Raw genomic sequence first — 13,728 nt, 5'->3', positions numbered from 1 at the left:
ATAAAGCTGTAATCATCAAGACAGTATGGTACTGGCACAAAAACAGACACATAGATCAATGGAATAGAATAGAGAGCCCAGAAATGGACCCTCAACTCTATGATCAACTAATCATTAACACAGCAGGAAAGAATGTCCAATGGAAAAAAGACAGTCTCTTCAACAAGTGGTGTTGGGAAAATTGGACAGCCACATGCAGAAGAATGAAACTGGACCATTTCCTTACATCACAAACAAAAATAGACTCAAAATGGATGAAGGACCTCAATGTGAGACAAAAATACATCACAATCCTTGAGGAGAACACAGGCAGCAACCTCTTTGACATCAGCCTCAGCAACTTCTTCTTAGAAACATCACCAAAGGCAAGGGAAGCAAGAGCAAAAATGAACTAGTGGAACTTCATCAAGATCAAAAGCTTTTTGCATGGCAAAGGAAATAGTCAACAAAACCAAAAGACAACTGACAGAATGGGAGAAGATATTCATAAATGACATATCAGATAAAGGGCTAGTATCCAAAATCTATAAAGAATTTATCAAATTCAATACCCAAAGAACAAATAATCCAATCAAGAAATGGGAAGAAGACATGAACAGACATTTCTGCAAAGAAGACATCCAGATGGCCAACAGACATATGAAAAAGTGTTCCATATCACTCGGCATCAGGGAAATACAAATCAAAACTACAATGAGATACCACCTCACACCAGTCAGAATGGCTAAAATTAACAAGTCAGGAAATGACAGATGTTGGTGAGGATGTGGAGAAAGGGGAACTCTCCTACACTGTTGGTGGGAATGCAAGCTGGTGCAGCCACTCTGAAAAACAGTATGAAGGTTCCTCAAAAAGCTGAAAATAGAGCTACCCTATGACTGAGAAATCACACTACTGGGTATTTACCCTAAAGATACAAATGCAGTGATCCGAAGGGGCATGTGCACCTGAATGTTCATAGCAGCAATGTCCACAACAGCCAAACTATGGAAAGAACCGAGATGACCTAGATGACCATGAACTGATGAATGGATAAAGAAGAAGTGGTATATATACACTCAATGGAATACTATGCAGCCATCAAAAGAAATTAAATCTTGCCATTTGCAATGACATGGATGGAACTAGGAGGTATTACGCTGAGTGAAATAAGTCAATCAGAGAAAGACAATTTTCATATGATCTCCCTGATATGAGGAATTTGAGAGGCAAAGTGAGGGGTTAGGGGTGTAGGGGAGGAAAAAATGAAAAATGGGATCGAGACGGAGACAAACCACAAGAGACTCTTAATCTCATGAAGCAAACTGACGGTTGCTGGTCGGTGGCAGGGGTAGGGAAAGGGTGGTTGGGTTATGGACATTGGGGAGGGTATGTGCTATGGTAAGTGCTGTGAAATGTGTAAACTTGATGATTCACAGACCTGTAGCCCTGGGGCAAGTAAGACGTTATATGTTAACAACAACAACAACAAAAACCCAACCATGTTTGCATTATGAAAAAGACATCCTCAGAATAAAAACGTGGAAAGATAGTAACTCCTAGAAACACAACCCAAAGACAACTGCTGACAAGATATTGTGTTTCCTTTCAATTTTTTGGAATATTTTATTTATTATGTATTTGACAGAAAGAGACACAGAGAGAGAGGAACACAAGCAAGGGGAGTGGGAGAGGGAGAAGCAGACTCCCAGCTGAGCAGGGAGCCCAATGTGGGGCTCGATCCCAGGACCCTGGGATCATGAACCCAGCCAAAGGCAGATGCTTAACGACTGAGCCACCCAGGTGCCCCTCCTCTCCGTTTTTTCTATCCTTTTTTTGTTTCCCAAACAGTATACATAGCTATACATGCTATTTATATCTCATCAGATTTTGCCTTTTCCCACTAATATCATATGATATCATTCCTTCCCCCCACCCTTATTTTTTTTACCAACTTTGCAGAGCATACTATTCCATCAGGAGCATACAACATTATTTGCTAAACATTTCTCTGTTGTTGACAATAACCTTAGCCCCCAGGTTTTTGTTTTTTAAATAATATTGCAATGAGCAATGGAATTATGTGGCCTCAATATTAAATGCATACTAATTAAATATATTATTCTCTTTCTATTTATCTTTTAAATATAAATATGAAATGTGGTGGAAAATGTAGTATCTTGAGAACACTCCCAGAATTTCTCTTAGGAAGGGAGCTATTTTTATTAGGAGAAATAAGACTCTTAGTGGTACAAAGGAAGATCTTTAGGGCGCGAGTGTTAGCGGGAACCCTAGCAATGAAGAATAGGGTTAAGTTGTATCTATCTGCCTGGAAATCAGGAAGAATTTCTCCAGAGAGGGTGGGATAGAGGAGAGAATGGTCCGGCAGGGAGGGGAAGTAGTGATCTGGGAGAAGGCAAGACCCTAAGCAGTGAAGGGCCAGTTAGAAAACCTCAAAAGCATTGTTCAGAAAAGACTCTAAAGAATGTCTGGTGTGTGAGCCTCAACTGTTTGCAGTGCATCATGGGACCCTGCTGCGGGGCTCAGAGCATCAGAATGTCTTCTCTACCCATGAATGTTTTGTGTGGGAAGATACGTGGGCAGTCCTCAGGAAGGGCTGAGCTTCATCTCTGCATTTTTGAACCGTGGCACTACAACAGCCTGGCAGAAACAAAGCCTGAAGGCATTGAGATTTAGAACACAAATCCCCAGAAACTGGCAGAAATCTAGGGAAGGCTTTGACCTCCATGATTCACTCTTACTTCAATCGCGAAGGGCAAGGAGGTTGACGTCTGAATGCACATTACAAAGTAATGCATATTTATATCAAAAAGTACAAAAGAGAGAGAGAAGCAGGAAAAAAAATCACTCAGGGTTCTATCATCCAGATATCTGAGGGTGTGGCCAGAGGAATGTATTTGAGAGGGAAGGGGTAACCTTAAATTTAAGGGTGGTGTTAAGAAGGGAGTTACACATTGCTGGTATACCTATGAATCAAGTTTTGTTGGTCACTAGATGACAAACCCAACTTCTCCCATACTGCCTACTAGCTGCTAGGTATCTTTTCACAGTATATCTGAAGGCACAGGTTTGGGATAACAGGATTCTTCCAGGTCTCAAAAAACTAGTTTAGGAAGGAAGAGCAGAATTTGCTACAACAGTAAGGAGAATTCTCCCAGTTTAGCTGGATATTCAGGAAGATAGGTAAAAACTCCATAACCATAAATTTCTAGTTGCAGAAGCCTGTAGAGAGAGAAAACCCTTTCATTAAAATTTCAGGCAGCATTGACTCCTTCAGCGTGGTCTGGAGACCCAGGTTCTAACCTCGGCGTTGCTTCTAACTGCAAGTCACTCACCTTCTCTGGGACTGTTTCTTCACTGCAAGGACGTGGAGGCTGTATTAGGCTGTATTAGACGCCCTCTAAATTCCTTTCCAGCTTTAAATTCCCTTTTGTGATACTTGCTGGACTTGTTTTACTGGCCCTGGAACATCCCCTCCTGCTCCTCCTTCAGCCGCCGCGCCCGCATCCCGCACCAGAGGGCGCTGCAGGCGGGCCCTGCGGAGCGTGCGGTGGGCGGAGTGCAGAATCAGAGGAGTCTCCAGGAGGCTCTGTGATTGGCTCCGGTCGGGGCGGAAGGGGGCGTGGAGAGAACGGAGTGGGCTGAGGTGCGCGGTGACGTCAGGATAGTGGGGCGGGTCCGGGCCGCGCAGCGTGTGACGCCGCGGCCGCTGCGGAGCTGGGGATTAATGGGAAAAGTTTTGGCAGGCTTCGGAGGATCCTGCGTAGCCTGCGGGACGGCAGCGGCGGCCCGGGAGACGGCCAGAACAGGTCAGCCCGGGTCGGGGGAAGCAGTAGGCGGGCGGCAGAAGGAGGCGGCTAGTCCGGGCTGAGGCGGCCCGCGGGGCCGGGGCGCGAGGCCCGGCGGGGAGTGGAATGAGGGGAGCGGCAGGGGTCCGCGGCGGAGCAGCTGCGGCTTCCCGACACCCCGGCCCCGGCCGGTCCGCGGTGGTTTGTGGGTCTCCTGGCGCCCCGCCGCCCTTGAGCCCCTGGCCTTTTGGAACCCCATCACTGAGCCCGAACCGCGGGCCTCCCCCACCCTACTCTATGCCCCCTCTTGGGCCTAGTGGCTCCGTCTCCTCCCACTTCTGTGGCCGAGACCCGAGAGCCGGGTCTACGGCTCGGGGTCCTCTCTCGTTCCCTACTGTTGTCTCTGACCTCTTCCTTCATCGCTTCTCTGGTGTCTCCAAATCCATTGCCCCCTCTACCCAGGGTCTCCTTGGGGGAATCTTCTCTGTCCCTCTCGTTACCTCTTGCCTTCGTCCCCCCACCCTTGACCGGTCTTTGCTCTCTTTTTCCGTCCCTGTCCCTTCCTCCCCCCATTGCCTGGCCCTTCTCGGCATTACGGCTTCTGGTCATCTTTGCGGTGTTATTAGGCTTTTTCTGTACTTTGCCAGCAATCTGTCTACCTAAGCCCCTTCTACCCTGGCTATCCTCAGAGGCCCAATTTTTGCCTCTCTCTCTAATTTCCTGTCAGCTGCCTCTCATTCCCTTCCAGTCTCTTACCTCTATTTCAGGGAGAAGCATTAGCTCCACACACTACTCTGCTTTCCCTTAATTTGCTACTGAGATACCCCTGGCGGGGGGGTCGTGGGGGGGAGTGGGGGGTGTGTCCAGCCCCTGATTAGAGTAAGAGCTGAAGTAAGTAGCAGGCATGTCTGTGTGGGAGCATTTACTTGGGTGTTGCATCAGGGATGGTGTCCAGTTTGTAGACCATTCTAATCTCAGCTTTAATACTTCCCCTTTATGGGTCTGTTGACTTCCAGGAACCCTTGGGGAGAGAGCAGCCGCTGACTTGGGTGTGTGCCAGGGGTAGCTGGAGGCCTCATCCAACTCTTTTCCCCTTCCAGGAAACAGGGCTCTCTGTCTTTCCACTCTGGATGTACCAAGCACAGTTACACCATGATACTCCAGATTATCTCTGGCCTCACTCCCACCCTTCACCCTTTGCGCCATCCCCCAAAGCTAAGAGGAGTCTCCAGAAGTTGTGTCCCAAAGAATCCCGTAACCTTTTTCCTCTGTACTGGCTCCAAGACATTTTTTTCCTACTTGAGTTTTGAAATAGATTGCTAGCCTGATAGCCCTGGGGCTGGCAGGCATCTGTCCCATTTGTTACTGGTCACCTGAATCAGTTTCTGATTTTCACTCGTGTATCTCTAATCCACTGAACGTTGGGCCTCTGATGAGTAGGTTCTCTTGAAGGTTCTTCTCCCTCCCGTTTTCCTTGAGAGCTTAATTTCCTGTGGCTCCAGGAGGAAGGCTGACCCCTAAGTTCTGGTCCCTTTGCCCTGTCAGGTGGATATCTGCCTGGGGAGTTGGTGGGGCTGCGTTAGATGGACGGTGTCATTGTTTCTGGCCACTCACAGAGATATCTTCTCTGGGGCCAGAAAGCCCACTGCCTTCCTGGTGTGTCTGGGGGTTTAACCTTCTTGTCAGGCAGAAAGTTCTTTTCAGATGCCTTCAATTTGAGCTCCTTTATTTGGCATTGGTCCCTGGAGAGATTTTTAGGAAATAACATTATCCTGTTTCTGGCCAGACTGATCTTGGAGGATTCTGAAAGCATGACCCACTCTCACATTTAGAAGTGAAGCCCTGTTTCACCTGACTCCGGGTTTCTAGGTCTCCTCTTTTGAGGATCGTGCTGTCTTTGAGCCAGAATTGGACACAGAATTGGCAACCTTCAGGAGCTGTGGTGGAGAGCCAAGTGAGCCAGCTTAGACCAGACTTAAAAGTTTGGGAGCCCTCTTGTGTACTGACCCTTTTCTGTGAAAGGAATAGGACTGTGGATGTCTGAGCCTCTCCCCTCTCCATTGACCCCTGAGTCCTTCCCTGAGCAGTGCCTGGGTGGGATTTGGATAGAATGGACCAAAAGGGGTCCCTTGTTCTTACATAAAGCATCCCTCCAGAGTTATAGTGTGTCGTTCTGATGAAGGTGAAGTCATGTGTTTGGCAGTAGGTTAGTCCAGTCTGACTCCCAAGGACTTTACCTGACTCTTTCTAGAGGTTTTCTGCTCCTCTGTCTTTGCTTACCCATTAGTACTCTCCACTGAGGCAGCAGGTGAGAGGGGCTTAAGAAGGGGTCAAGCCCAGTCCTTATGGAACAGCTTTGGCACCACCAGCTCTGGCTGGTAAGCTTCTTGCCATCTGTCCACCCTGTGGCCTTGGCGGTGGTCAGAGTTATCAGTGACCAAGTTCCCATTCAGTAGAGTTTTGCAGAGTTTGGGTCAGCCTTCTTTCTTTTTCAAAGGTGTGGGCAGACAGGTCCCCTGACATTATTCTACAGAGGCTGTAGTCCATCAGCTCCTTAGTTCTTTTTGTTTGGCTATTTCTTCTTGCTTCTCCACTACTGTTTTCCTCCTTTGGTGTAGGCCTCTACCCGTTCCAGAAGAATGGCCCTTACCCCACCTGTGGTCCCTCAGGGCCTGATAGAGGCCAGCCAGAGTTGCACGCTGGCCTGGGCAGCAGGTAGGCCTCTGCTCTCGATAGAGTGCTGCTGTTCTGGCTGTTGTGCAAGCTGTCCCGAGGCCCTGCAGATCCCGGCATGTCCTCTCTCTCAGGAGGAGTCAGACCTGTTGCTTCTAAAGGCCTCAGCTGTAGAGCCCATCATTGCGGCCCACCTCCCCGGGTGGTCCCTGCTGGCTGGGGAGCCCAGTTGCAGGGCCCACTACCCATGCCTGAGCTGGGCCTGCAGGTACCAGGAGTTGCCTCACTGCCCTGCACTGTCCACAGTGGGATCACTCTCTTCTTCCTCCCTGCCCAGTGTCTCCACCAAGTTTGTCTGTCCCTCCAGGCTCTGGCTTGTGTCATGTCAGAAGTTCTGTGTGCAATGCCCTCGTCTGTGCCATGTTGTTGTACATGGCATGGCAGCTTCTGCTTGGGGATGGTCTGATGTTCCTGAGTATTTTGCTGTGCCTTTGGATCCAGGGGGAGGAGCCCTTTGCAGCAGCTGTGTTTCACCAAGTCAGAGGAGAGCTGGGTGCTTGCTCGAACCTGGGAGGGAGGAGATGACCCCTTGCATCAGGTTTCAGCCATGTGGGTCTTCTTCTTGGCAGATGGTTCCTGGCCTCTGTGGCTCTGAGGCGGGTGATTCGGGTGTGACTCTAGTCTTCCTGCCACAGGGCTTTGGTCAAGGACTCAAGCATGACTCAGGGCATCTCCATTTCTGAGCTGCCACCTGTGGAGGCTTTTGGGCTCCAGGTCCCTTCTTCCCTTGGCCAGCTCCTTTTGCCTCGCTCAGGGAAAATGAGCAAAGCTGGTGTCTGCTTACTGAGAAATGAGCAGACTCCTTCCAGGATCGGGAAATATTTGCTGACTCAGGCCCAGAATAACATCTCAGGCTGTGTGTGTGTGTATGAGGGACAAAGAAAGAGCCCGCTTATCTAAGAGCAGTTTTGGAGCCCTCATGTTTACTTAAAACATGAACGTTACTTTTCTGACCCCAGTGCCTCTCCAGTAAAGATGTTGGGTTTCTTTCTGTCCTGCAGCGTTGTGTGGCATTTTGGGCATGCACGTGGTACTCACGCAGTGGCTTCTGTTCACCGATAGATGAGGACAGATGCGCCAAAGAGGTAATCCCGTTTTCCTTACACAGGACCTCTGACGACCAACTGAGACATCCCAGGTTTAGGATCCTGGCCTAAATGATGGAAGTTTCACTAGGGCTGAGTTCCCAGATCCCAGGTGCCTGTCATAACATGTGGTACTCGTTGCTTCCACATAGTGGGCGCTTATTAAATAATTATTAAATGTCTATGGCTTATGTAGTTTTTTGGGGAGTGTTGATATTGCCTCACCTTTGCACCCACTGAAACATAAAATCCACAAAGGGCAGGGACTTATTTTATTTCCTGTTGTGTCTAGGACTGCCTAGTGCTGAGGAGATTCTAAATATTTGTTGAATGAATCAGTGCACAAACTTTTCTTCTCTATCCATATGGGTGCCAGGCCACAAAGTTGGTGCTTTACATTCTCTTTCATTTATGCAGCAGGCATTCCTGAGTGTCTGCTGGGTACCAGGCACAGTACTAGACACTTGGGAAGTGATGATAGGAAAAAAACCAAATTCATTCCCTGCCTGATGGGTCCAAAGTTTGTTGGCACACATGAGATCTGGGCATAATACACAAGAGTTTTTCCTTCCATCTCTGCTGGCATAGCAGGTCCTCACCAGTGTCTGAACAATGTGGATGGCCTCTCATCACTGTTTCCCTGTTTGTTCTCAGGATGCCTGGCAGATTTTATAAACCCTCAGAAGGGGAGCTGCAGGGAACTCGATGTTCATTGTTTCAGCTATCTGGGCGGCCGGGGCTGTGGGGAGATCCCTGCTGGGGGCCAGGGGAAACATGGGCTCCTGTCAGATTTGTTTTAATCTCTGAAGTTCAGTGGTTCCAGCAGCTGTTTATGGGCTTCACTTCCCTTTCTCTGCCTTTAACTTGCTGTGGGTTTTCCTGTTGCCAAACAGGGTGCTGAGCCCACATGTCTGTCTGTCTGTGGGGGCCAGCTCGCTTGTGGATCTTGCAGGAATGCCTCAGGCAGGGGCCCCTCTGGTTGTCAAACCCATGCCCAGTCCTTCCTCTGAAGGAAATGTGAATGAGGAAGAAGGGGGGTGTGGGAGGCCGCTGAGGTTCCCTGAGAGGGGATCAGGTAGAGGGAGAGCCACTGAGTTCATGGCTTTGTCATTCGTTCCAGCAGCAGCTGGCCACAGAGCCGCATGTCCAGAATTCACTTGTCCGGTTTATCCCTGAGCTTTGAGCTCCCAGTCCCAGCCAGAAATTTTCCTTCTTAGTTTCCACTGGCAAAGGTGAGCCTGGGGCGTTATCAGATTTTTCAGTGCTAATCTCAGAAGTCTGTGGTGTGTTCCTTATCTTCATCTTTCCCATCTGAGGTCAGGTCCTGTGACCGATGTTTCAGATACAGTCCTTGGCTGCTCCCCCTCCCTCCCCACCAAGGGTGTGGAGTCTGGCTGGGGAGAAAAGACATATGCACAAAAAGATTTTGAAAATATGAAGAGAGCTGGTGGGTATGAGGATAATGGCAGGTATACTCATTTAGAGGAGCTGATCGTTACTTTGGATCAGCTTTGTTCCTGAAGAAACTGGGTTTCAGATTGGGCCTTGAAAGAAAGTTGGTTTATTTTGAGGTCTTTTTTTTTTTTAAGATTTTATTTATTTATTTAACAGAAAAACAGCACAAGTAGGCAAAGTGGCTGGCAGAGGGAGAGGGAGAAGCAGCCTCCCTGCTGAGCAGGGAGACTGATGCCGGGCTTGATCCCAAGATGCCTGGATCACAACCTGAGCCACTCAGGCACCTCAGTGGTTTTGATTGTTTGTTTTTAAGATTTTTATATATTTATTTGCCAGAGAGAGAACACGAACACAAGCAGGGGAAGCTACAGGCAGAGAGAGAAGTAGGCTCCCCGCTGAGCAGGGAGCCTGACACAGGGCTTGATCCCAGGACCCTGGGATCATGACCTAAGCTGAAGGCAGATACTTAACCAACTGAGCCACCAGGTGCCCCTGAAGTCAACTGTTGTGCTGTCATAAACAATGAATGTCATAAGCATCATAAACAATGATTCTCAAACCTTTTGACCTCAAGACCCTTTTACACTCTTGAAAATTATTAGGGGCACAAGAACTTCTATTTATCTTAGTAGAAACTAAAAACTGAGGAATTTTTTTAAATTACTAACTTATTAATCCATTTAATATAATAATAAACCCATTACATTTACCACAAATGGCATGTTTAAGAAAAAATGGTTATTATTCAAAACAGATTTGAGAGAAGTGGCATTGTTTTACATTTTTGGCAATCTCTTAATGTCTGGCTTAACAGAAGACAGCTGGATTCTCATAACTACTTCAGTCTGCTTTGGTCTCTTGAGATATGTTGTTTTATTTGAAGGCCATGAAAAAAATCTGGCCTCACACAGATAGGTTCTTGAGAAAGAGGGAGTAATAGCTTTTAACAGCTTTTGCAGATAATTGTGGATATTCTTCTTTGATACACTACCAAAATAGGACAAATGGTAGTTTCTTAAAGGGTAGTTGGAGTGTGGAGTCTGAAACCTTACCAACAGAGTTTTCATACTATAACATTAAAATCCATGGGTTCCTCTTGTGCTTTGAATGGATCTTTTACTTTAAGTTGGTCACCAGAAAATATTGGTTCACTAAGTCACATAAATCTTCTAAATGTTGACATATTTCATTTTACAATATCAATAAATCATATTAATACCACTGATCTCAACAGAAAGGCATTCAAGTGTTGAGAAGCTGTTAAGCTCAGAGTGGTAGATACAAGCTTTCCATAATTTGGATTTTCTCTTGAAAGCTTGATTTTTATCACTGGTAACATACTCTCAGGTTTTTTTGTTTGGTTGGTTTTTTGTTTGTTTGCCTAAAGATTTTATTTTTTGAGAGAGAGCACAGGTGTATGTGTGTGGGGAGGGGCAAAGGGAGAGTGAGAGAGAGAATCTCAAGCTAACTCCCTACTGAGTGCGGAGCCTGCCACAGGGCTCGATCCCATAACCCTGAGATCATGACCCAGGCCGAAACCAGAAATAGGACACATAACCCACTGAGCCACCCAGGTGCCACCCCATACCGTTGGGCTTTTTATTTGAATCTCCCTTTCCAAGAAAAAGTCTGTCAAATACTCAAAGTCTAAATAATTATAGTGTGTTACTCTTTTCTTTGAAGTAAAAATGTTTCAAGAAGAAAATGACTAGCTTCCCACAATTTTTCGTGAGACAACCATATGACTCTCCTTACAAAGAATATTTAAAAGACACATACTTAAGGGTCATGATTTAACAAAGTCAGTTTTTATTGTCTCGTCTAGCAGTTCCTTCCCTGATTTACCAGCGTGGCCCTGAGGGCCTCAGTGTGGGGAGCCGCCAGGTTCTCTTCAACAGTTGGGTGTTCTGGTCAGTGCAACATGACACCCCTTTTTTATTTTATTTTATTTTGTTTTGTTTTGTTATATTATGTTTATGTTATGTTATGTTATATTGTGTTATTTTTTTTGAGTCCAGTCTTCAAAGCCTGCCTTCCACGCCGCCTTGTCATCATCTCCACAGCTCTCCAGAGATCATTGGCGAATTCTCCACAGCTCATAGTGCCACACCTGTGAAAGAGTTCTCCCACGGGGAGGACACTGGAGGGAGAGGCTCCCTGTGTTGTGGGAAAACCACTTCGTGCTTAAGTTCATTCCTCTACTGTTAGGCCAATAGGTGCCTCAAAGCAGATTTTCACTGCCCTCATTTGCAATTGTCTGTAACTCCTTGATCCTTGTCTTAGTACTGCTCTTGGCACTTCCCTCATCCAAGAGTTGTAACCTCAGAGGCACACAGTTCTTTGGCTTCCACTCCCGTGGAAGTCCAGGCCAACTTTGCTCTCCCAGTGGCAGGTGTAGCCAAGCAGGCCACCCTACATACCCAACAGTCTGCGGGCCCACTTGCTCCTCAGAAACAGGCCTTCCTTCACTCTGCCAGAACCCAGAGCTTTACCTCTCATCCCCTTTTCCAAACAAGCAAAGAAGGTACACTTTCCTCAGTGTCCCTTTGTTGCTTCCAGCATTGCCTTGTTCGTGTCTCTCACTCTCTTCACCTCCAGTGCTATAGACATTTTGGGCTGGGGAATTCTTCATTGAGTAGGCTGTGTGTTGTGGGATGTTTAGCATCATTCCTGGCTTGGACCCACTAGATGTTAATAGCAACCCTCCCCTGCTTCTGCCTTCCTTCCCTGCACCAGTTGTGAAAACCAAGAATGTCTTCAGACATTGCCACATCCCCCAATACAGGGCAGACTCACCCCTGGTTGACAGCCACTGCTCCATTGCTTTGCCCACTAAATATTTCTGGCCAGCTGGGTCCCCTGTTGAACATGACATCAGTAGAACCAATACGGGAAGCATGCAGTTCTTACACTGGAAAAGTCTCCTTAATCATCTCACTGAGCCCTTGAGGGCTTTGGGGAGGAGTGAAATAATTCACAGTGAGATGGCATGTTCCAACTCAGTAAGAAGCCATATGACATCTATGCAACAGAGGGACAGTGCCCAAGGTGTAAAGCAAGGTCCCGGAGTGGCTGTGTTTGTCATGGCTTGCTTATCCAAATATTTCAGTGTCTGTGCCAAAACCATCTTCCTATAGCTCTCAGAGGTGCCAAGTACAATAGAGTTGATGTCGCAGGTAGACTGCCATTAACCTGTCTGTTCCTGACATCAGACATTACCAGCTGATCAGCTGCTCTGATCACAGCAGTCTTCCTTCCCTCGCCGAAGCCACAGGGGTTCTCAGAACCCTCTACCGAGGGCAGTTCTCATGAAAGAAGGCTTACCTGCCATCGCTGATCGTGAGCTTGTCTGTCTGGTCCAGACCATTTCTTTCCAGCTTCCCGTCCTGCAAAAGCCTTCAAGAGAGCCCAGAGATCCCGGTGGCTTCCCCTGGGCCCTCAGCACTTGCATCTTGGGATGTACTCTTGTGTAGTCCATTGGAGGCTGCAGATTGCAGACGACCCTTCAAGGGTAGATCTCCAAGGAGGCCCACCAAAGGCTAAAATGCTCAGTTCCAAGAAATTAATTCCCCACCCCGTAGATAATAGCAAGCAATGATAGCAAAAGAAAGCCCCTGGCCCAGGACACTGCCAAGATTCCTGCTCTGGTCTTTCACGTAGACCAGAGGTCTGAATTCTGTTTCTTCCACGCTCTTGCAATCTATCTGCCATGGTGGTAGACTGGGTCATGGTCCCCAAATGTATGTAGGCCATAACCTCTACGACCTGTGGATGCTACCTTATATGGCAAAATGGACTTGGCCAAGGCGATTAATTTAAGGATCTCGCGATGGGAAGATTATCCTGGATTATCTGAATGGGCCCTAAATGCAGTCACGGGTGTCCTGTGAAGAGGATGGCAAAGGGAGATTTGATATAGAAGAGGGCAGTGGGACTGCAGGCTGCTACCCCACAGGCTCTGAAGATAGAGGAAGAGGCCAGGGAGCGTGAGGAATGCAGCTCTAGGAGCGGGAAAAGGCAAGGAAGCAAGCACTCCCCGAGAGCCTCTGGAGGAAGCGTGGCCTTGCCAATACCTTGATTTTTGGAGTGAAACCAGTTTTGGACTTTGAGCTATAAAAGAATAAATATGTTTTGTTTGAAGCCACTACATTTGTAGTAATTGGTAGCAGTGGCAATAGGAAACCACTCCAAGGCTCATTTGCCTCCAGGCCCAGGGGGTGACTTGGCTGGTCCTCACTCTTGTTTCATTCAAGTCTTAGAGCACCCCTGTTGCAAGATTCTAGGTCCTGCCCTTTCCTAGACTAATCTTTGAAGCAGTTTATTCTTTGAGGGGACCTTTTAGGGAGTTCTTGGGAGTAAAAGAAAAGGCCTCAGGTAGTATCTGATCCTTGCTTTTGGAAGTCACCCCACATCTTCAGTCAGTTGAGTAAGAGGGGGTTTCTTTCAGACTGTTGAGGATCCAGGATTAGTGTAAATCTGACCCCACTTCCATCTTCCACTCATTAATGTGCAGTTATTGGGTACCTCCTATGTGCTAGGCATTGGGGCTGAAGAAGTAAACAAAGCAGATAGAAAATGTCTTGTGCTTTCATGGTCGTTATGGTCAGGAACCAGGAGAGAGCCAGAATTAGGTAGTTAACATGTCAGATGATGGTAAATGCTGTATC

General features: G+C 47.4%; 1 protein-coding gene across 3 annotated transcripts in view; it reads left to right on the top strand.

Annotated features, from left to right (window-relative positions):
• The first annotated feature begins 3,648 nt into the window (after positions 1-3,648).
• PPARD (peroxisome proliferator activated receptor delta) overlaps positions 3,649-13,728 on the top strand; it is an 81,542-nt gene continuing 71,462 nt past the window's right edge. For 2 of the 3 annotated variants that reach the window (XM_059178535.1, XM_059178537.1), the window contains exons 1-2: positions 3,649-3,809; positions 7,523-7,606. The gene's annotated coding sequence lies outside the window, so the exon portion shown is untranslated. The remainder of the gene's footprint in view (positions 3,810-7,522; positions 7,607-13,728) is intronic. The other variant, XM_059178538.1, reaches the window with a different exon arrangement.

This window comes from Mustela lutreola, chromosome 6 (genome assembly GCF_030435805.1).
Source record: "Mustela lutreola isolate mMusLut2 chromosome 6, mMusLut2.pri, whole genome shotgun sequence".
Taxonomy (NCBI): Eukaryota; Metazoa; Chordata; class Mammalia; order Carnivora; family Mustelidae; genus Mustela; species Mustela lutreola.
The sequence above is the reverse complement of the archived record's forward strand: the minus strand, read 5'-3'. Positions and strand labels throughout refer to the sequence as shown.